General features: G+C 42.8%; 1 long non-coding RNA gene across 2 annotated transcripts in view; it reads left to right on the plus strand.

The window, feature by feature from the left end:
• LOC114672105 (uncharacterized) overlaps positions 1-2,055 on the plus strand; it is a 39,401-nt gene extending 37,346 nt beyond the window's left edge. For both annotated transcript variants that reach the window (XR_003722301.2, XR_013401134.1), the window contains one exon: positions 1,524-2,055. This is a non-coding gene — a long non-coding RNA (uncharacterized LOC114672105). The remainder of the gene's footprint in view (positions 1-1,523) is intronic.
• Positions 2,056-24,510: the final 22,455 nt, after the last annotated feature.

Raw genomic sequence — 24,510 nt, forward strand, 5'->3', positions numbered from 1 at the left:
TAACACATTTTTTAAAATAAACTAATAGAAAGACACATACATTAGTCTACCTCCAAGCAGTGTTGTAAGGCTCAAATGAGATAGAGCTTGGCACATACGCTATATTAGTTGAGGGGTTGTGGCCCAAGTACCTTAGACTCTCCCTCAGGACCTTGCATTCTTAGAGAGGGTTTCTATACCTCTGGCCCTAAAGAAGTGGTGAGCACTGTCAGACTTTTTTTGTTTAGAATGGCAGGCCAAGTTGGGATAGGTTTGGTTTTTTTTTTTTTTTTTAAAGCAGAAAGGACTTTGGGTGCAACTGCTGACTTCAAAGCAGACACCTCTCACCACCCACAGTCACATGGGGCGTTTAAAATTAACCTCTAGGAAGGGCAGGGCCTGAACAGGGCCTGACGGGGTGGGGCCCCAATTTTTATGTCTCTGCTGGACACTGGTGCTAGTTTGCTCCCAGCTGCTGGAATCTTCCAGTGCTGCCAATAAAAGGTTCAGGAATGCTCACCAAGCCAGAAATGCCAGGCTTGTCCTGGTCAGCACTCAGCACAGCTATCTGCACGAACAGGCCCTCTCTGCAGAACAGGAACAATAGCTCCCATTTAAGGACACCATGGTATTTTGCATGTATTATCTCATTTAGTCCTTACAACAGCCCAATAGAATGAATATTATTTATTTTTGAGATGTGAAAACTGAAGTTCAAAGAGGTAAAGTGGCTTGCCCAATAGTGAGTCGAAGAAACCATAATTGAAATTAGGGCTTGTCCAAAATTGTTATCCTTTCATTATGCTACATTGGAAATGAATGAATGAATACATGAAAATTGTAGAGGTTATTTTCAAATACCTTTACCTAAGGATTTCAAAGCATTTTTCAATAATTCCACCATAATTTATTGCTTATCTACAGTGCAGGCACCACAGAGTATTGAGTTTATAAAGTTGTCCTTGTCCTTATGGGGCTTGCGGCCAATTGGGGAGACAAGTATGTGATAACTAGTAATAGCTAACATTTAATGACATTGCTGGGCTAGCTTTCACATGGGGTTTGTATGTTTAATCCATAACAACAGCAAAAAAAGCTTCTGAAAGAGATACTAATTCCCATTTCTCAAATTAGGATACTGAGGCTTAGATGGGTTAAAAAACTAACCTACAGTAGTATAACTAACTTAGTGCTCCTGGAAGTTTTGACCTTGGACATAACTGCTTGTCAGCGGTCTGCTAAAAAATGAGTACAGAAATTTAGTATAAGTGTTTTCTAGCAATTTGATAGAGTAATTTTATGTCAGTTGAATAAACTTTTTTTAAGTTGGCCTTGTATTTCGTGTGTTCATTTCTTCTTAAAACTTCATTCTTTTTAAGTAACTTGCTTTATTTTATTTTACAAAAGTATTGATCTGCGGTGGATTGGGGGAAAACAACTGCTTCTTTGCCACTGATAGTTTGAGAAGCAATGAAATAGCAAGGAAAAGCAGACCCGGGATTGGATGGGGACAGTCTAACTCCAGAGCATCTGCTTGTCCTCAGGGTTGAAAGATGGCTGCTGCACCTCCAGGCTCTGCATCTGCATTCCAAGGAGAAGGAAAGGAAAGGAGAAGGGCAAAGGGGATGACTAGTCGAGGCCACAAATAGCCACCTTGCTATTTTTCTGTCATGCCAAATTTATTCCCACCACTCTGCCTTTGTTCTTTGTAGTCTCTCTTCTCCAGATACCCAGACAGCTTGCTCCTTTGCTTTGTTCAGACCTGTATTCAAATGTCACCTTCCTCAGAGACACAGTCTTTGATCATCCTGTCTAAAATATGACCATTGTCCTTTTACTCACTAACCGTCTATTATCCAACATAGTAGCCACTAACCACCTGTGCCTACTGAGCACTCGAAATGTGGTTAGTCCAAATGGAGATGTGCTGTAAGGATAAGGCACGCACTGGATTTCAAAGACTTTGTTTCAAAAAAAAAAAGAATGTAAAATATCTCATTAATAATTTGTATATTTGTTACATGTTGAAATGATAATATTTTGGATATGCTGTATTAGGTTAAATAAAGTACATCAATAAAATTAATTTCACCTCTTTCTCTGCACTCTTTTAAATACGGCTGCTAGGCAATTTGACATAAGTGACTTTCATTGCACAGTCGTGCACCACATAATGACATTTTGGTCAACAAAGCACCACATATACCCTGGTGACCCCCTGCAGTTGCAGTGCAACACATTACTCACATGTTTGTGGTGATGCTGGGATGAACAAACCTACTGCGCTTCCGGATGTATAAAGGTATAGCAGATACAATTCTGCAGCATACATAACCCACTTGATAATGACAATAATGACTGTTACTGATTTGTGTACTCACTATACTATTCTTATTTCAGAGTGTACTGGTTCTACTTATATCTATTTTAAAATCAACTGTAAAATAGCCTCAGGCAGGTTCTTCAGTAAGTATTCTAGAAAAAAGCATTGTTCTCATAGGAGATGACAGTTCCATGCCCCTGAAGACCTTCCAGTGGGACAAGATAGAAAGGTGAAAAAGAGTGATACTGCTGATCCTGACCCTGGGTACACCTATGCTGATGCATGTGTTCATGTCTCAGTTGTTAATTAAAAAGTTGAAAAGGTAGGCCAGGTGCAGTGGCTCATGCCTGCAATCCCAGCACTTTGGGAGGCTGAGGCAGGTGGATCACTTGAGGTCAGGAGTTCAAGACCAACCTGGCCAACATGGTGAAACCTCATCTCTACAAAAAATACAAAAATTAGCTGAGCGTGATGGCGGGTGCCTGTAATCCCAGCTACTCCAGAGGCTGAGGCAAGAGACTCGCTTAACCCAGGAGGTAGAGGTTACAGTGAGCCAAGATTGCGTGACTGTACTCCAGTCTGGGCAACATGCCAGCCTCCGTCTCAAAAAATAAATAAATAAATAAATAAATAAATAAATAAATAAATAAAAAGTTTAAAAAGTTCCCCAAAAAAGTTTAAAATAGAAAAAAAAGCCTGTAGAATAATGATACAAAGCCAAAAAAAAAAAAAAAACAACTTTCGAACAGCCATACAATGTGTTTCTGTTTTAAGCTGTGTTATTACAAGGGGCCAAAAAGTTTTTTAAAAATTAAGTTTATAAAATAGAAAAGTTACAGTAAGCTAAGGTTAATTCATTATGAAAGAAACAAAAATATGCTTTTTTAAATTTAGTGTAGCCTAAGTGTACAGTGTTTGTAAAGTCTACACTAGTATATAGTAGTGTCCTAGGCCTTCACATTCACTCACCACTCACTCACTGACTCACCCAGAGCAATTTCTGGTCCTGTAATCGCCATTCATGGTAAGTACCCTATACAGGTGTACCATTTTTTATCTCTTATACTATATTTTTACTGTAGCTTTTCTGTTTTCAGATTTGTTTGCAGACACAAATAGTTACCATTGTGTTCCAATGGCCTACAGGATTCAGTACTGTGACATGCAGTACAGGTTTGTAGCCTAGGAGCGATAGGCTACACAATATGACTTAGGTCTACAGTAGGCTACACCACATAGGTTTGTGAAAGTATATTCAGTGATGTTCACCCAATGATGAAATCACCTAACAACACATTTCTTAGAATGTATCTCTGTTGTTAAGTGACGCATGACTGTATTTCTATTCAACAGAGCTATGTCAGCCCTGACATTGCTTTTGCTTCATAGAAACTATCACCACCAGCCATTAAATCATATATCTATATTTTCTTTATTTATCATCAGCCTTTTCCACTGGAATGGAAACTCCAGAATGGCAGGGACTTTATTTCCTGTTCACCACTCTAATCCCCGTACCTGCAACAGTGCCTGGCATAATATAGGTATTCCAAAACTGTTGTATGAACGGATGAATAAATGAATGAAAAAACCTGGCTGGACCAGAGACTTTCTCAGGTCCCTTTCATCTTTGTGTTTCCATCATTTTGCCTGTGTGACAATTTGCTTAAAAATATGCATTTCGGAAAAGTATAATATGAATGTGTATAGTAACTTTAATATACAATCTCAAGGTAGTTAGGTGATATTCAAAGTACCCTACTCAGAAATCCACACTCTAGAGGAGACTGCTTGAAGCTTTTCATATATAAAAATCCACACTAGGAGTTCATTAATTAGCATTAGGAATGTCAAAAATAAGTATTCGTTGCTGGAGAAAGAGCAGCGCTGAAGGTAGCTTAGCTAGAAAACCTTCGCAGCTCAGCTTCTTTGCACAACAGGGTATGAACATTAAAAAAATTCAGCAGACTTGTACCCTCAAGGTCCTAAGCCCCCTGAGTTCCATGCTTCCCTCTTCCCCCAGGACTTTTATGCTGACCTGGGTACCTGGTCGGTTGGTCTCTCTTGGAGTGAATATTTCCTGCAGGGTGCTTGTGGGACTCCCTTCTTCCCACACTTAAAAGAATTGATTGTGGTTTTTGTGCCTGACTTGCCAATAAATACAAGACTGGCAGAATTTGGTCTGAGACCTGACTTCATAACAACATACCTCCAGGTAGCAAGGTTAACGGGACAGGATGTATGGCCCCACCTCACCCCATCTACCTCTGATCACTGGAGGCTACTGATATCGATCAAGAGAAGCTGACATTTGTTAAACCAACAGATTGGTTTAGGCCTGTCAGTAAGAGACCGCTAGACTTTTTCATCCCAGAGGCTGCTTCTTAGTTTATGCTTTCTCTTCAAGCTCTCTCTCTGCCATAACAGAAAGCTGACCCTAGCTCAGACAGTGCTTGTCTGCAGTCAGGCTGCAGTGGTTCTGGTCCCTTCCACATCTGTTGAAACAAGCCACTGCAAGGGTGTTGGGCAGCCACCCTGCAGTGTTAGAGGTCAGGGTGAGTTGTTCAATCTGAGCCAAAATTTGAGAGGCAGCCATCATTCTCACGGCCAAGCCTCTGGAACTAGCCATGGGCCTTTATTCCCTCTTGATATGATTTGGCTCTGTGTCCCCACCCAAATCTCACCTTGAATTGTAATAATCCCCACATGTCAAGGGCAGGGCTAGGTGGAGAAAGTTGAATCACAGGGGCGGTTTTTCCCATACTCCTCTCATGATAGTGAGTACGTTTCACAGATCTGATGGTTTTATCAATGGGAGTTTCCCTACACAAGCTCTCTTGCCTGCCACCATGTAAGATGTGTCTTTGCTTCTCCTTTGCCTTCCTCCATGATTGTGAGGGCTCCTCAACCATGTGGAACTGTGAGCCCTTTAAACCTCTTTACTTTATAAATTACCCAGTCTCAGGTATGTCTTTATTAGCAGCATGGGAACAGACTAATACAACCCCCTTGGAAAACAGAGTCTTTAGAAACTAGGGATAGGCCTGGTTTCAGGTTTCCAACCCAGGGAACATTGCCCTTGGTGGTCTCAGTATGGCAGGCAGGACCTGAGTCCACATGCACACCAAGAATTGCCTGTGGGCTGAAAAAAATATGTTTCTCATAAGCAATATGCATACACCATGTTCTGCATGCTTATAGATGAGTAAAATTCATTTGGCTTGTGCTACTGACTTCATAAAAACTTTTGTCAATATCTGAATCAATAGATCCTAAAGGAATAATTCTATCCCTCAGGGTCCTCATATGCAAAGGTTGAGTGTTGCTGAGTTGACTGCAACTTTTTGAGCTGGAAGGGAGTTCAGAGAGCATGTGGTAGACCAATGATTTGCAGATTTTTTCAGGGTAGAACTTTTTTACTCCCAAATTAACACTCAATTTTTTAAAAAAGAGCAATAGAAGCTATGAAAGTCTCCCTACAGAAACAAGCTCTGTGTATAGATAGAGGGTTGGCCTACTGTGTGCTGAGGCAGATCTGGGCTGAGATGACATTGTTTGTGCTCCACAAATGTCTGCAGAGCCCCACACCCCTTCAGCCTGGGACCCACTGTCTCTGTCTCTGGAGGAGTCATCCATTGATTCTATCATTTGACAAACTATAGAGTCTCTGAGTTGAGAGGGATTGTGAAGGTTGTCTATTCTTGGGTATCTTTTGTGTAGCAGATCTGATAACATTTCGACAAACATTTATGAGCACCTACTGTATGCTGGGAAGAATGGTAGGCCCTGAGAAGAGTGGTAAATAACCTGGAAAGGTGCATCCAACAAGGACACAGTGGTATTATGGGGGAACAGGCAGCTACAGGAGTGCAGTGGTGGAGCCTGTGTCCCCTCTAGGAGACCAAGGAAAACTTTCAGGAAGGGATGTCTCAGGTGACCCTTGAGTAAGTAGGTAGAGGGAGAAGTGGAGAGGGACAGCAAAAATGGTATGTGTATTCCCTGCTAAGAGGATGGCATGTGGAGGGAATGACTATTACAACTAACCCACATGACAGATAGACAGATCTAAGTGCTTTTGCAAGTATACCACTCTCTAATGTAGGTCCTATTATTTACCCCATCTTGCAAATGAAAGCACTCAGATTCAGAGTAGTCAGATACCTTGCCCCAGGTCATATAGTGAGAAAGTGATAAAGCCAGGTTTCAAACCCAGATTATCTGGAACCAGAATCATTGTGCTTAACCACTATGCTGTATTGCCTGAAATACTAAGAGAGCAAGAAAAACTTGCAATTGAGTTCAGTTCAGTGCTGTGGCAGACTCAGAGGTGAGGCTGGGGAGGTAGGAAGGACCAGACTATGCTTGGCTTTGTTGATGGTGCTGAGGAGTCTGAACTTGATCCAAAGGGCAATGAGAAGCGAGTAAAGGGTTGCAATCAGAGAAGTGAAATAAACAGATGTTATTAAACTTCCTGCTACAAAACCAGATTCTCATGAGATTATCAGCACTAATCCCATCATGTCCCACCTCCCTGTTCACCTCAGTCACCTCCAGAAGGTCAAGTTCCCATCCCAAGTCATCTGGCATCACCCCAACCTTAGCCCCTTGGTGGATCTGCACATCTGGTAATCTGAACCAATCGCCCCCGCACTGCCCAGCCTCTCAGCAGCCTCCTCCTCTTCTCTATTCTTAATTCCTTCTCAGAATGTTTCCCTCACCTCTTACCCCGTCTAGTGCCTGGATTTGTCCTAAAACTTCCATTGCAGCTACTTAACAGTAGGTTGGCTTTTTGTTCTTCTCATACCCTGCCCATGTACCTGGAGATGGGACAGGTGTGTGCCTGACCTCTGATTGCCACTTCCAAGCCATTTGTTCCCTTCTTCAACCCCTCTTCCTTTGAAGTGTATGTCATTGGACTTTGCACCTCTGAGTTGCTGCCATCTCCTGCCCACCCTGTCTCACTCCTTTCATGAATGACTTTACCATCATCTCATTTCCTTCAATTGCCACCATTCTTGGTTCCTTCAACATTCGGATGGCTTATCCATCCAATATCTCGGCTGCTTGTTCTTCAGCCAGCTCATACTGATGACCTTTTCCCCCACCCACCTAGCTATCTTCTTCCTTGGTCATGCCCTTCCATATTGTAAACCACACTAAATGCGCCACCTCTGAAATTGCAACCTCAAGTATACCAGCATCTACTCCCAGCTCACTTTTGCTGGTCCTCCAGTGCAGTACGTATGCAGATCTCATAGAGATCTTCAATTATTATCAGCGCTACCACTTTTTCATCAGCCACCTCACTCTTAACCCAGCTTAGAGTCATGATTCTTTCTTACAACCACTGCCCTGCAAACTCTGTCCAGCAACCTCACATGCCAAGCTCCAGCTTTCCAGCTATCATGTTTGCACCCAAGCAGCTGCATGTTTTTGCAGAATCCACTGATCATGATGATGGGATCCTTTGACATGTATGGACACAAATCTCAAGCCACTGATGGACAAACACCTTCTCAGTATCTTCACTTCTAAAACTCTTCACACCCTCTCTCTTCTCAAGCTTCCTGTATCTCCTCTCCTTTCCTCACTTGTAGCTGATGGCCTTCACCTTCAGTTCACTGAGAAAAAGAGAAACAACCACTTAGAAACCACTTCATCTTCTTACTAACAAAACTTCCAATTTAACTCGGCCTGTGCCCACATGCTGGGCCTTTCCTCCTGTTTCTACAGAGGGCACGAGCCTGCTCCCCTCGGAGGCCAGCTCCTTTCTCCCATCTTGCCTTCTCCCAGGGAGCACTTCTGTAAGAATCTCCTCCTCCGTCCTGCAGCACTGTTTTCCTTTCTACTGGCTCACTCCACTTCCACTTGCCCTCCCTCTCCCTCCACAGAGGGTCAAGAATCCAAAGCCAATGATTTTCCCAAGGAATTGGGTGGGAACTTGTCAGATCTGCTGCAGAAAGAAAGATAGCCAAGGATAGACGATCTACATAATCCCTCCCAACTCTGAGCATCTATAGCTTCCGCCTTTATTCTCATGGGTCAATAGTAGTTAGAGGTAAATATTCCTTCATCTTCCTCTACTTTTTTTTTTTTTTTTTTAAAGACAGAGTGTCACTCCATCACCAGGCTGGGGTGCAATCGCGGGAGTTCGGCTCACTACAACCTCCACCTCCCGGGTTCAAGCAATTCTCCTGCCTCAGCCTCTCGAGTGGCTGGGACTACAGGCATGTGTCACCACGCGTGGCTAACTTTTGTATTTTTAGTAGAGATGGGGTTTTGCCATGTTGACCAGGCTGATCTCAAACTCCTGACTTCAGGTGGTCCACCCGCCTCTGCCTCCCAAAGTGCTGGGATTACAGGTGTGAGCCCCTATGCCCAGCCCATCTCCCTCCACTTCTAAGTGGAGCTCCAGCTCACCTGGCCATGGCGTTATGGGAATACAGGTGAGGTAGTTTGGTGTGATGCTCATTAATGTGAAAGCCAGCTGGGTTTGGCCACCACTCCTGCACTGTCTTGGGTGAGTGTGAGCAAGTTCTTTTATCTCCTGAGCCTTCATGTCCTTCATCTATAAAATAGGGATACTAATAAGATTTACCTTCATGGATGGTAAGGATGGAAAAGGTTAACACACATAGCATGCCTATCTTCATGCCCATAGAACCAGGCAAATATTAAGAGAGGCCTCCCCTAAGTGGTGGTTAAAGTTATTATTCCCTCCTGTGAGGCCCTGGGTGAACAGTGTATTGTTTAAGGACCTAGGGCAGTTGTGTTTGTGCAGAATTCACTTCCTACCGTGAGGCCTGTTGGATTTGTAATGTGCAGATTAGAATTTGTGAAAGTGTGTAAGAGCCAGGACGTGAGAGGGCTGGATCCCTGTGCAGAACACATAATGAGGCAAACAAGTTATGCTGTTCCTGTTTTTGAGTTACAGGGAAAGACCAAGGGCTATTTTTAGCTTGGTAGGTTTGGGTTCTGGGAGGGCACTGCAGCGGTGTTTGTCACATTATGTTTTAACATAATACAGAGTCACCCCACTAAAGGGATCTGTTTCAGGTTGTTTTTATTCATCAGAGTGGGTTTTTTTCAAATTGAGATGTTCAGACTTAATGGGCGGCAAGCAAACAGTACCCAAGATGCAGATTTAACCTAATAAAAAATAAATCCTTTGTTCTGTCAAGTTTCCATGAGGTATCCTAAAAACAGGAAAAAAAAGTCATAAATATAGCATTGCCTTACTCAAAGAACTTGAGTAAGTTGTTCTTTAGGGAAAAAAAAATATTTTGTGATTATTCTATTGTGTGTCTCACAAAAATAAACATTGGAAGTGTATGTTGTGGTTTAGGAACGAAGGCGAGACCTTCCCATGGAAATGTTGTGAGCCACTTCAGGTGCAGGCTGATGTCTATCTGTCTTCTGAGATGACAACAAGCATAAAACAGCAGAGGGCAGGGGGCGCGGTGGGAGATACTTACAACAAGTACAGATAATTTGGGTTTGGCAGGTTAAAAACAAAATGTCGGGATTTTTATTCCATTAGGATGGAATAAACAATCTCCCCCAAAATCAGACCCAACACATTCCACTCAAGAAACCTTAGTTGAGCGCCTAGGACAGCCTGCTGCTAGTGATACAAAAGGGAACAGAGGGGTTGGTCCTTGCCTTAAGAGAGCTCACGGCTCAACAGAGAAGATAGATAAGAAAACAGTGTGACGGAAGCTCTGACCCAAGAAATATCCTACTAGGCCAACTCGACAACTTGCTAGTTGCTTAATAATCCTAAACTTCAATTGCTTCATCTCTGACATAAGGCTAAGAATTCCGATTAAAGATGGTAAGTTAAACATGTGCCATGGGCTCAAAACAAACAAAACCCTCCCTTATCCTCTTATGCTCCAAAATGAAAAGATATTCCAAGAAAGAGGAAAGCATGAGACCCAGTAGTAAGGCACTCCAACCTAAGAGAGAGGCCCAGGGAAGGCCCAGGACAATGGTGTGGAGATCCCGGGGTGACAGCTGAGCACCCAGCATAGAGGCCACCTGTCTAGATCCAAGCTAGCTAGAAGGCCCCCAGAGAGATTGCCTCAAAAAGATGAAATTGATAGAATACCAAATGTATTTGGAAATGTTGGGAAAGTATTTCTGTCACGGTGGACAGGTTTCAGGCTTACTTAGAGATAAGTACACAGAAAATGAAGCAACTTTATTTATTTATTTATTTATTTATTTATTTATTTATTTTTCTGACACAGGATCTTGTTCTGTTGTCCAGGCTGGAGTGTAGTGGCAGGATCACAGCCCACTGCAGCCTTGAATTCCTGGGCTCAAGGTATCCTCCTGCCTCAACTTCTCGAATAACTAGGACTACAGGCGTGCACCACCGTGCCTGGTTAGCTTTTGTTGTTGTTGTTGTTGCTGCTGTATGCTGCCCAGGCTAGTCTCGAACTCCTGGACTCAAGCAGGCCCCCCACCAGAGTGCTGGGATTAGAGGTGTAAGCCACTGTGCCTGGTTGCAAACTTTAAAAATAAGAAAATAATTCCAAAGAAAACAAGCAAAATAATGTGTGAGAAAAGTAACAAGTCTAGTGTACTAGATGACCAGCTATAAAAATACTGCTCTGGCTGAAACTGAGTTACATCTATATTAGATGGAGAAGAGGGGAAAGTGTATTTGTATGTTGCACATGGTGTAGGCGGTTGATGGCAGAGCTAAATCCTCATCTTTCACAGTGCAAAGCCAAAAGATAACACCTAAACTAAGAAATCACAAAGTAGCAATATAAGCATGATACGAGGTGAATAACAAAATGAATCAGCAAAAATGTTGGAGGTGGTTGTCTCTGGACCATGGGAAACTGCACTGCGGAGGTTTGGGGAAGCTGTGGGGAACAGGGAGGTAATCACTGACATTTGAACCAAAGTATGTAGAACTTTTTGACTCTTTAACTACATGCACATATAATTTAGATCATCATAGCACCAAATTTGAAATAATAGCTATAAAAGAACACGGAGTGCTGGAATTCCTTGCTGTGTTTATTAACAAACATAAAAGTCATGTGCACATCACATGAAACCTTTCTGAGAAAGAATTGCTATCACATGGTCCACCCAGGCTGGTCAGCCCTTCATATTATTTCTCAGATCTGCAAAGTCAGCTTGTTGATAAAACATCATCTGCTTGAAAATGGGAGTGGGGATAATAACAGTATTTATTCCCATAGGGTAATTGAGAGGGTTGAATTAGAAAAGGCACATAGTCAGTGCTCTATGAATATTGGCAAGTTGCCCTGTTACCCTTCTGTGTTATAATCATAGATTGTTTTATCTCCAGGAGCAAGGAAAAAGGGCTTGCTCTCTTTACTTCCATTTCTTCCATTGTATGGGATGGATGGCTGGAATGTTAGATGTGGTAGTGAGCCATCTGGGACCATGGTGGCAAGGCCACTCCCAAAGGATGGTGAAACTGGAGGAAAGAAAAAGGAGAAATGACCTCCCAAACAGTCCCCAACCTCCAGTCTATTTTATGAGAAAACTTCTGTTTTGCTTAAACCCCAGGCGGCTATCTTATAGTCTAATACCACTCTTAATTTTATTAATAGTTGTAGTAGTACCACTAGTGTCAGCAATTATTTATGGTTTGCTGAGAAGGGAAACTTGCCTCAGAGCTGGAGACCTGAAATCCTGACACCTGTGCAAGAATGAAGGAATTGTTAGGCATCTGGCAAAGGGACAGGCAAGAACATTCTGGATCTGGACAGAGAGAACAGCATGAATAACAGTGCTGACAATAAAAAAGACACATAGTATTTGGGAAAGAAAAAAAAAAGTTGAGAATGGGGCCAGGTGGGGTGGCTCATGCCTGTAATTCTAACACTTTAAAATGCCAAGGAAGGAGGATTGTTTGAGGCCAGGAGTTCAAGATCAGCATGGGCAACATATTGAGACCCCTTGTGTACAAAAAAAAAAATTGAAAATTAGCCAGGTGTGGTTGTGTGCACCTGTAGTCCCAGTTAATCAGCAGGCTAAGGCTGAAGGATCCTTTGAGTCCAGATGTTCAAGGCTGTAATGAGCTATGATTCCACCACTGCACTCTAGCCTAAGCAACAGGGTGAGACTCCATCTCTTAAAATTTTTTTTTTTAAAGAAGATAAGGATGAAGTGGAAGAGGGAAGTTGCAAGAAGTGAGATGGATGAAGTAAGCAATGTTAAGACCTCATAACCCACGTTAAGGAGTTTTGACTTTCACTTTCACTCAGGGGCCTTGGGGAACCACTGAAGAAAAGATGCTGTGATTTGATTTTTAATTAAATGGTATTTGTAGTATGGAGAATAGATTGGAAATTAGAAAGAATGCAGGCAAGGTTACTAGTAAGGAAGCTGTGTCGATAACCTAAGCAAGAAATAAAAGGGGCCTGGACAATGGTAAGAGTAGGGGGATGGAGAGAAAAGTACAGAATTGGATGGATTCAAATGGCAGGAGGTGGAATCAACTGATTCAGCATGAAGTTAGAGAGAGAAATGGGCATTGAGAATCAGGCCTATGTTTCTGGCCATTACTCTGGAAGGGTGACTGTGCCACTCATGGGAACAGGAAACAAGGGAGGAGGAATGGGTCTAGGGTGGAGCGGGGAAGATGTGGAACTGAGTTTCAGACACACTCTGTAGGAGGAGCCTGCAAAGCATCCAAATGCTGAAGTTCAGGAAGCAACTGGATGTTTGAGCACGAGCCTAAGGCTGTCTCTGGCTTTGTACTCCGTCCAGAATTAGTCTTTCCAAAGCATTTTTCAAAAGTGAATCAGGCATATTTCTGAGTAGCCACATTCAGTTGGTGATAGGGTAATCCACCACGTTATAGCAGAGGAAATTTAGGCCCAGAAAGGTCCAAACCTGCACTCAGGAGTATTAGAGGACTAATCCTTTATTTTGTTCAAAAACAAAAATCTAGGCCATACATTTAAACACAATGTGCAACCCTAGATCTTTGCAAAACTGCTGCTCTGAACCATCAGTCAGTCTTCTCATTAAGTCAATCATTTATTCATGAAACAATAACTGGGACCTATGTGTGCTTTGTGCAGTTCTAGGAGTTGCAAAACTATAAGATGAAGTCCTGCTTTAATGATTTTTTTAAAGAGGTTATTCTAATTGGAGAAGATGGAAAGTAAGCAAACAACTACCACCACCACCCAGAGAATGTCAGGTAGTGAATGGTAAGCTCCAGAATGAAAATAAAGTAAGGTGAGAATGATTGAAAGTGGCAGGAAAGATACTTTCAATTGGATGATCAAGAAAGCACTCTCTGAGGATGTGTAACGAATAGCAAGAAAAGCCAGCCGTGTAAAACATCTAGGAAAAGAATATTCCAACAGGAGAGAACTGTCAGTGCAAAGGCCCAAGGTAAGCCTGACCTTGGTGCAAAGGAGTGGAGTGCTCAGAGGCCAGTGTGTCCATGGTGGGGTGAGACAGGGAAAGAGTTACAGGAATTGGGGTCATGGAGGTGGGTTGGGGTCTTGCATCCATCTTGCATGGATTTTATTCTATGTACAACGGGGAGTCATTAGAGGGATTTTAGCAGGAATGTGACCTTATGGAGTATTTATGCAACCAATCAATCTGCTGCTGTGTAAAGAGCATATACGGGGTGGGAAAGCAGGCAGGAGTGGGAGCAGGGATGAGAAACCCCACTTCCCTCCTTCTCTGGCTCTATAATCAGTCTTCACATCTTCATGACGACCACGAGAGGTGGGAATTACTACCCTCAGTTTTCAATAAGGATCTTATTTTTATATCTGTCCACAAAGCCAAGCACAGTTTGGGGCATGTAGCTGTCCCTTTAATAATGTTTGATGCTTGATTAATAAGTTAAATAACCCATTGATTCCATTTATTCAAAGAATCAGACCAATTAAAAGGCCTAAAAACAAAGACGAGACATACCAGCTGTTTGCCAGCACTAGGCAGTTGCTTGAGCGAGAAGGCTTGTCAAGCTCAATCAACAAGGTGAAGCCAACAGCTGACAGTGACACAGAGGTCCCCAAGCCTGCCATTGTTCTGTCTCACCAATATTAAGCTGTGTCGTCTTGGTGCCTCCAGGAGTCTGGAGGAAAACAAAAACATTTTTTTCAAACATGGTGTTTTCTTCAGTTTGTCATCATTGAGCTGTCACAGGAGCACCCACAGGCTCAGATGTGGCTCCATGGAGCACCCTGGGCAGCCTGCTGTCCATGCTCAGTTAGCTTCCTCCAAGGTTCACCAGTTAACAAAAGATCTTTGGACTTTCGTCACAAACAGGGCCTGAATCATTGTAGAAGCCGGGAAAGGCATGGTCACACTTCCTATCCTTAGCGGTCCAGTTCCTGAACCAGCAAGCCATCAATGCCAACCACTGGATGACTGCCATCCTGAGATGAAAAGCACAGTGTACCAGAGCTGTCTGCCCCACTCAGTCCCTCCTGGGGGGGATCCCCACCCAGCCCTTTTAGAGACAGGACAAAACTCCATGACCTGATGGTCTGGGAGTGAAGCCCTGACCCTAAAGAGTTCCCTACATAGAGTGGCCTTTAATTTGCTGTCTGGCATGAGAAGATGAATGAAGTCAAATTACTATCCTAGGTTTTGGAACCCAAAACAAGAGGCACTGGAGTTGATAGTGAGCCCTGGTCTGAGAAGTGAGGCAGTAAAGGCAGAGCTCATAATTGTGGTAGGCTTTGTGCCAATGAGGATGCAGAGGAAGCTGGGGTGGGGCGAGAGAAGGAGGGAGGAGAAAGGTCTGGAACTGGGCTGGGCAATACAGTAGCCTCATAATTTAAAAAAAAAAAAATATTTTATTTAAATAACAATTTTAATTAATTGATCAATTTAAGTTAATTTGTTTACATTAAGTTAATTTACTTAAATTATTAGAAATGTTAAACTCAGTTCCTCTCTGCAGATACAGAATATTTCCATCATTGCAGATGGTTCTATCGGACAGCACTGGTCTAGAAGACACACTAGGATGGAGAATAGAGTCTTAGTGCCAGGTTTGCAGTTCCTGATTCCAAGTCACCTGAAACTCAACTTCATCTCCTGTCCCCTATCCCATGAGGTAATTTGTACCCTTATAATAATCTACCACCTTGCCTTTCCCATCACTACCTTTCTCTTGAGCTAGATTTTAGTTCTTATTTTAGCTCTTTATAATCAAAAGAAGCTTGGCTAATACATTGGCTAATATGATATTAATAATAAAACAATAATTACCATTACAATTTATAGAGTGCTTACGTGTATGGACAGCATGTCTTCACCATTTTATATATATGTTCTTATTTAATCCTTTTAGAAACCTAATAGAGGCATTTTGTCTCCATTTGACAGCCAAGGGAATCAAGACACAGAGAGGTTAAGCAAGTTGTCTAAACTCACAGAGCTGGTAGGTGGAAATCCATCTTCCATCTTCAATGATTGATGCACAGGAACCTGGCCTGACTTTTAACCATAGAAGCAGGCTATGAAAAGTGATCACCTAAGGCCCCACTCTAGGACAAAGAAGGCAGGAACTACAAGTCCAAAACTACAGAGATCTACAGATTCTGGGATACCTTCTTAGGACAGCTGGTCTGGTTCCAATCATCTCTTTGCCTTGTACTTTTTTTCGCCTACTAAAGGACAGGAAGTTTGAGAAGTGACAAGGTCATGGGCACAGGCTGACCCTGCTAAGAAACAGCCCATTGGGAGCAAACTGCACATCCTGTGAGCTCAAGGACCTGCCAGCAAAATCCCTGATGCTAGAACATTGGTTAGGAAACCTAAGTTGTGTGCTGATTGGCATTGAAAGGCAAGTTTGTGGGGCAGGATGGGATGGTGAGGGGGAGTCAGCACATGCTTCTCTGCTGAATTCCATTTCCCATTTGGTTTGACTGCTTATTTTTAATGAAATGAGGCCAATCCAAGAATTCCATGTCAACATCGCTCCTTTTACTGGAACCACAAAATTCAGCCCCCTGGGACCTGGCTCTATCTCTGGGCAGACATCAAAAACGACTCTTTTTTACTTAGAAACCAAAACAGTCTTCTAAGAGCTACCCACTTCCTCACCTTTCCTTTTCCCCTCTGAGGAAGAAAGTAAGGGCCAGAGTTTGCGGGCTGCGGCACCCCTAGATTTATTATTGGCAGAGAAGGCCTGAGGGCTGGCCAGGCTGCGGGGGTTCTCCTGAGCCCAGCTGTTGGTTTTCCCTTTCTTGTGCTTCCAAGGCCTCATGGTTCCTTCCTTCCTGCTTTTCTCCCTTTTAGGACTGGTTTGATGAGTAGGCATGGCCTTCTGCAACCCTTCATCACTCTGCCACAGCTGCACTCATGCTGGGACTTCATGGGGGTTGCTACTGCATCCAAACTCCTCTCTCAGCCAGGGAGTAAAGCCTGACACACATCCCTCAAAGCTGCTGCAGTTCTCCAGCACTCTTCTTTGGAGAGAGAAGCCACTTCTTAGCTGCTCTAACACCTGCAATCCCAGCAGTGGGTAGGGACGGGTGTGAGGGTAGGAGGAAAGCAGACATGTTTTAGAAAGGAGAATAATAGTAATTGGTGATTTGTGGACAATGAAGAGTGGATTTGTTGGCAAATGGTATGCACTGGTAGGACATACAGACAGCTGTGGGGTTTGCTGCACACAAGGTTCTCCCAGTGAGAAAGGAGGTGGGAAAAGGGTTGATTCATGCCCTGTGCCCCAGGGCATTGGATGACCTGGCTGCAGATCACTTTTCTCTAGAAAGACTTCTGTGACTCCTGACCTACCCAAGTATGGATATGGTCCTCACAGCATCCTGCGTTTACCTCCTCTGTGGATCTTTACCTGTCTTCTTGACCACTCCTCTGTCTTCCTCACTTCTTTCTCCCATGGACCCGGCACCGTTGTGTGCACATAGTGGAGCTTAACAAACCTTTGTTGAGTGAATGAATGGGTACTGGCAGCTCCTTGAAAAAAAGAGCTCCTCCCGGAAACACAGATGAGGGAGCGATGGGGTGACAGCTGCTCTAACAAGGTTAAGGCTCAAATCTAAGGACAGTATAGTGGTTATGAGTGTGCCTGGGGTGGGCATCTAGGCCCAATCACTTATGAGCCTTATGCTTGGGCAAGCTGTTTAATTGATCTGTGCTTCAATTTCTTCATTTATAAAATAGGGATGATAGGCCAGGCGTGGTGGCTCACGCCTGTAATCCCAGCACTTTAGGAGGCCGAGGTGGGCAGATCACAAGGTCAGAAGTTCGAGACCAGCCTGGGCAATATGGTGAAACCCCGTCTGTACTAAAAATACAAAAAAAAAAAAAAAAAATTAGCTGGGTGTGGTGATGCAGGCCTGTAATCCCAGCTATTCAGGAAGCTGCGTCAGGAGAATTGCTTGAACCCCGGAGATGGAGGTTGTGGTGAGCCGAGATCACACCACTGCACTCCAGCTTAAGTGACAGAGCTAGACTCCTTCTCAAAAAAATAAATTAATTAATTTTTAAAAATAAAATAGAATAGGGATGATAATAATACCTAGCTCATGAAGTGTTTTTAAAGAAATAAATGAGCGAATATATCTGAAGTCCTTAGAATCTGATACATAGTAAGATTTCAATACATTTCAGCAAAACAAACAAACCAAATGAAAATGAACCCTAGGAGAGTTAGCTTTTTGCACTGCTCTCATGGGCTGCTGACTTTGTCTCCCCCTTACTGGATTCCTTCTGTGACTCTGAGATGCCAGCCCACACTTGTCTCAGAGCCTTTGTGCTTCTCTTCCCATGGGCCAGCGTGCTCTTCCCCAGGTATTCACATGGCTTCCCCATCACTTCATTTAGGTCTTTGCTAAAATATTTCTTCTGAGCCTTCCCTTTAGACTTATCTAAAAGAGCACACCCTTGCCCTGCTTCGGATTTCATCGTAAAACACTTATAGTGTCATGCTAGACATAGGATTTGTGCATTAATTTATTTGATTTTTGTTCCCATCCACACTAAAATGTAAGCTCATGAAGACAGGCATTTCGTTTTATTCACTACATCATTCCTAGTGCCCAGTGTAGTGTCTGCCACATAGCAGGTGCTTGAAAAATAGTTGTTGAATGAATGGATGAAAGAACGCATGAGTCCACTGACCCTTTCTGGAAGACTTTTGTGTCCATTTCCACCAGCTTCTCCTCCTCAGACTCCCAATCACACTCCCTCATATGCAGCCGTTCCCCCGACTCCCTTTCTATACCCTGGGCTCCCCTCCCCCGCCCCAGTTGGCCCAGTTTGCCAAAGCCACTCTGTGTCTCAGGAGGCAGGTTTCTGGCACAAGCAGTTGGGATTTGCTGACTAGTCCAGAAAGATCAGCTGTCCCAGTGTCAGCTGTTAAGGGGACACAGTGAGCAAGACAGAGGTTGGCCGGTGGCAGAGACAGTTGAATAGAGAGACAATTACATCTGCATTGGAGCAGGATCAGAGAATCCCAGGGAGTGTAGGACCTCCAAGGAAGGGCCCATGCCCACTCCTAGGACAGAAGTCCCCCTTACACCCAAAGTTAGGCCTCATCATAGAGCTTCATCCTAAATGAGGCTGAATAGATGACACATAGATATTAGCCTGATCTGAAAAAGTACCTGGAGAACCAAGCTCTTGTGAAACTCAGAGCTTTTATCAGTCAGGAGCTCAGATTTCATATCATCAGAGAAATATTTTAAAGGCCTCAGGGAATGGCAGGCAGTGTAATTAGCAGTGAGTAGAGCACCTTCTACTTCCAAGGGCAGAGAGAACTTGGGTTCCAGATGCTGGGCCCAGGATGGGGACAGGAGTGACCCTCGGACTTCTGACTGGGAAGGAAATGTTTCACCAGCCTTGGTCAACTGTCAATCACATACCCAAAAACATTTCTTTTTTGTTTTTATAGTCCTAGGAGACTCCTGCTGATCGGCGGTTCTTTGATGTGATTTTAAAACAATTTTCAGAAGGACAGTGTTATTGGGATGAATTGTGACCCCCTCAAAATATTCCTATGTTGAAGTTCCTCAGTGCCTCAGAATGTTATTAGAGAAAGTATCTTTACAAAGGTAATCAAGTTAAAATGAGATCATTAGGATGGACCCTAATCTACTGTGACTGGTGTCCTTACAAGAGAGGAAATTTGGACAGATAGGAAGAGAGGAAAGAGACACAGAGAGAAGAAGCCCCCCTACAAGCCACCAAGAGAGGCTGGATCCTTCACAGATCCCTCCCTCACAGCCGTCAGAGGGAACCAAGCTTGTTACTTGATTTCAGACTTCCAGTCTCCAGAACTATGAAACAATAAGTTTCTACTGTTTAAGCCACCCAGTTTGTGGTACTTGGTTATAGCAGCCCTGGGAAACTAATACAGAGAGTAAACAACAACTCCTTTAGACAGAGAAAAAAAGGCTCCATTCATGTCTTTCCTAATCAATGGTAAATTCAAGCATTTTGCAGGATAGTTTAGTTTCTCTGTGGGAGTATATACATTGTATGTTTATTATATGTGTGACTTGGTATAGGAGAAAGAGAGAGACAGAGAGAGGGAAACCACGCCTTTAAAACTTGTGAGGGGGCACATATAATCAGCTTAATTTAACAAATATTTATCGATCTTACCATGTGGCAGGTGCTTGGCTAGACTCTCAGGAAGCACAGTCCCTGCTTTCATGGAATTCACAGTCTGGCAGAAAAAAAACACAAGTGTATAAATAATGACACTTCAGAGCGATAAAATCAATGATTAAAGTGTGTGCAGAATGCAAAGGGAGTACAAGGAAGAAGTGACGATCTTAAGTAAATGGGGCCCATCAGGGATGGCTTCTCAGAGGAGGGTCCAAGCTGAGTTAAATCTGCAATCTTCTCCTTGAGGTCAACCTACCAATCAATGAGATAGGTTGCATTTATAAATGCTAACAGTTTGAATATATTTTCAGTAGCAGTAAAATCACTTGCAGATCATTGCATCATTGTTTATAAAAGCAAAAAAGAGGAAATAATCCACATCTTTAGTAATACATAGTATTAAGTAAACTATATATTTACAACTATGAATATTGTATATTCACCCAATGATCAACTATGGAAAACTTAAACTGAGGTAAAGCTACATGTGTCATCATGGAAAGATCTTCATGATGTATTGCTAAGTGAACAAAGTAAACGGTAGACTAATGCGCATGGTATGACACAATTATGTTATTCATAAAAGGATATGTAAATACTTACTTTCATTTTTTGTTTTTTCTGCTCCTGAAGGCTACCTTAATGAATAGTTACTTATAATTCTGAATGCATGGAAAGAACTCCACAAGAATGCATTAGAACTGACATCATTAATTGTCCAGAAGGACAGGGAGGAGAGGCAAAAATAAGTGGAAAACTTCAGATTTTATTTAACCTGGGTGTACATTCATTAAACCTTTTATAGTAAACAAGTTTTTAAGGAAAAACACGTTTTTGAAAAATCTATTCTGTAAATGACTAGTCTATCTCCTTGGGCTTGAGGTGCTGGGAACTGTCTGAGATGCTTGAACAGAAGGATTGTTGGAGAGCTCACCTCACAGAGAAGTCACCTCCCACCTTTTGCCCCAGTGTGACATCTACCAGACCAACATGTCCCTTTACACAGTGGCCCTATCCCCAGCCAACCCTAGTCATGTGCATACTATTTGCTTTGCTGCACTTGTAGCTAAATGCACTGATTTCAAAGGCAGGCAGACCTGGCTTCACATCCCAAACTTTTTAACTCCCTCGCCATGTGACCTTGAAAGAAGTATTTATCCTCTGAGCTTCAGTTCGCCCATCACAGTGTAATTGTGAGACTTAAATAAAGTAGTGCCCATTAAGTGCTCAATAAATCATAGCTTAAATAAATAACAGAAAGATAAATAACAAGAATCAGCTGTTGACCGTGTTCAGTTGATTCTCCACCAGCCCTCAGGTTACCCTTAACTCTGGCCGACGGGGCTGTGTACCTCATCTTACTTGGTAGACTTCTCTTGTTTTAGTGAAAAACTAAACCAAACCAACAGGAAATAAACAATGGGATTTGTGAATTTCATCAAGAGTGTACATTTTCAGTAAATCACAGATTTCACTTTCTCTCTCTGTCTTCATGCCCACCTCAACACACACACACACTCACACACACACACACACTTTAAAATCATTAGAAGGTTGTGCAAACCTGCCTGTTCTCAGAGAAAGAAAACCCAATATGACACCATCCAAATGTGCAACCTTGCTATATTTTATCAAAGCATTTATCAAAAAGTTTCTTTAAAATGTTCACCCTATAGCATTTAGCACATTTACAGAATAAATGCAATTCTTCAAATATTTATTTAGTCATCATAATATTAAAAGTAATAATGAAGTGGACCCTTATCATTTTCAGCTACCTAGTGTTTGAGCCCACTTCCTATTTTAGGAAATCCTCTCATTTTGTGGGTTTTGGGAAGAGACGGGGACCCGCTTCCCGCTATAGAAGTTGGAAGAAAGCAGGCATCTTTTTATCCGTTACCTGGAAATGATTTTTTTAAGGATTTCCTGGCCCACATGCTGGGCTCAGTCATTTGGATGCCTCTATCTGGAGCTTTAAATACGGAGCAAATGATACAAAGACACGGGGGTGGCCTGGGATGATCCCAGTCAAACGACTTGAGCGTTTGGTGGCAGCCTCAGCAGCAAGCCTTCAGTGGCAGCAGTGCCAGCACCAGGCCCTAAGCAGACAGTTCCTGGGACAAGGCCTGGGCTGTGTCTTAGCTGCCCAGTCTACCTTTGTTCTGCCCATGTTCCACGCCTGGCTCTCCAGTCTTCCTGTTGATTCCATGAGCTACCTGTTATCCTTCCAAGAAATGCCTATTCTCCTTAAGTTAAACAGAGTTAATGTCTATTTATTTGTAACCAAAAACCTTGACTGAAACAAACAACTGCAAATTGTTGAGCAGCTGTAAGCTAGGAATTATTCCAAACTCCTTACCTGGAGTATTGCACTTTACCTTCATAACAACCCTCTGAGAATGGAACATGTTATTCGCATTTGACAATGTGAAAATTGAGGTTTGCTAAGACTACATAGGTTACTCAAGGTCAGCAGTTAGAAAAGAGGCAGAGTTAGGATTTAAACTGAGATCCATCTGCCTGAGAGGCTCTTCCTCCTAGTAGGCTCCCCAGGTATTTGTGCATTGGTTTGCTGGTAATTCAAAGTGTCTTGTATCCTACGTCATATAATCCTCACAACTCCTTGAGGTTGGAATTTTTAATCCCTGTTTTACAAACGAGGAAACAGACTCAGGGGAATTAAGAATGACTCACACAAATATTTATCATCAACCTTAAAAGTATGCCTACTCTTTAATAATTCCAGGTCTGGGCATTTATCCCAAGGAAAGAGTCAGAGATGTGACCAAAGACTGTTCATTGGATTGTAATTTATTACAGGGAAAAAACTAACACCATTCTTATGTCCAACAACTGGGAAACGGCCAAACAAATAAGGGCATACCATAGGATGAAATATAATGGAATTATTAAAGTCAGGCTAGAGAAGGAGATCAGTGGTTATCTGGGCCTAGGTGTAGGAGGAATTGATTTCAAAGGGTTTTCAGGAAACTTCCAGAATGGTGAAAGTGTTCTAAATCTTAATTGTGGTGGTGGTTGCCTGAGTGCACACAGTTGCCAAAAGTCATCAAACTGTACACTTAATATGGGTGTATTTGTTGTGTGTAAATTATACCTCAATAATTTTTTATAATTTTTTTTTGCACTCCATCACCCAGGCCGGAGTGCAATTGTGCAATCATAGCTCACCACAGCCTCTACCTCCTGGACTGGAGAATCAAGCGATTCTCCCACATCAGCCTCCCAATTAGCTAGGACTATATAGGTGAGTGCCACCATGCCTGGCTAATTTTTTATTTTAGTAGATACAGGGTCTTGCTGTGTTGCCCAGGGTGGTCTCGAACTCCTGGGATCAAATGATCCTCCCATTCTGGCTTCCGAAAGTGCCAAGATTATAAGCATGAACCACTGCACCCAGCCAATAACTGTTTTAAAGAAAACTCTTCTATAGAAACAAGTTCTACCAATGACAATGTCCATTAAATATTAAGTGAAAAAGATTACAAAACAATATTGACAGTATGTTTATTTCCATCTGTGTTACATGCATAGACAAGAAGAAGATTCTATACCAAAATAACAGTAGTGGTTATCACTTGGTGGTAGAAATGGATAATTTAGACCTTCTTTATATTTTTCTGTGTTTGCTTAGTGATCAATGAAAACAAACAAAAGTTTTAATTCTTTGTATGTTACACAAGGATCAACTAGAGAGGAGGCTGGAAATCAGGATTACAGAGCCAATCCTAGTTCAGCTGTATTTTCTACTATGCCTCAGAGTTTAGGAATTGCTGCATTTGCACGCTTTGGAAAATTGCCCATGAAACATGCTCTTGCCTGCTGGAAACTTGAACTCTGCAAGGAAGGGTTGGGAGTCAGAGATTACATCTGGTTAGGGAAATTAGGAGAGGCTTGATGGAGGTGGACTCTGTGATGAGTCAAGAAGGATGAGTGGGGCCGTGGCGGGTGGAGACCGGGGGAAGGAGGGTGAAAGAAGGACATGTTTGTGGGAACAGAGTCTTCAGTCCAGTCCCGGGAAGTGTGAGTCGTGAGGAGAGTGGCGCTGGGTGATGAGGCTAGAGGAAGAGTTCACTGTGGGGGCTCCTGAATGAGGACTGAACAGTTGGGGCCAATATACCACTTCACAGATGACAGAACTGAGGCACCCATAGGCCAGCAGGGCTTAATCCCTATTCCTGATAACAAATGTGAGTTGCAATGAAATCCATGAGAAAATAAAACATAGTACTGAAAATCCAATTTAAGGCCACAGAGGGGACATACATGACAGATGTGCCTGTTTTGGAGTAGGCCCAGGCCCCCAGCAGGACATCGGACTTGCTCAGGTCACTCAGCTCCCTCTCCCCAGCACACCACAGGGACCTGGGGGCAGGACCAGGGTCTACTGGATTTTGTATCTCATGGGCCCATCACAATGTGTACCTAAGACTGGTACAGAGTGGAGGGTCAGTATATGGTTGAGAAGTGAACGGGAGGTCAGAAAACAAGATCAGTCTGGGCTGGATAAAGAAGGCAGGGCCTCTTGGAAGAAATGGGATTTTACTGTGGGACCTTTAGGGTGGAGAAATAAT

The sequence above is a fragment of the Macaca mulatta genome, chromosome 1 (assembly GCF_049350105.2).
Source record: "Macaca mulatta isolate MMU2019108-1 chromosome 1, T2T-MMU8v2.0, whole genome shotgun sequence".
In the NCBI taxonomy this organism is placed as follows: domain Eukaryota; kingdom Metazoa; phylum Chordata; class Mammalia; order Primates; family Cercopithecidae; genus Macaca; species Macaca mulatta.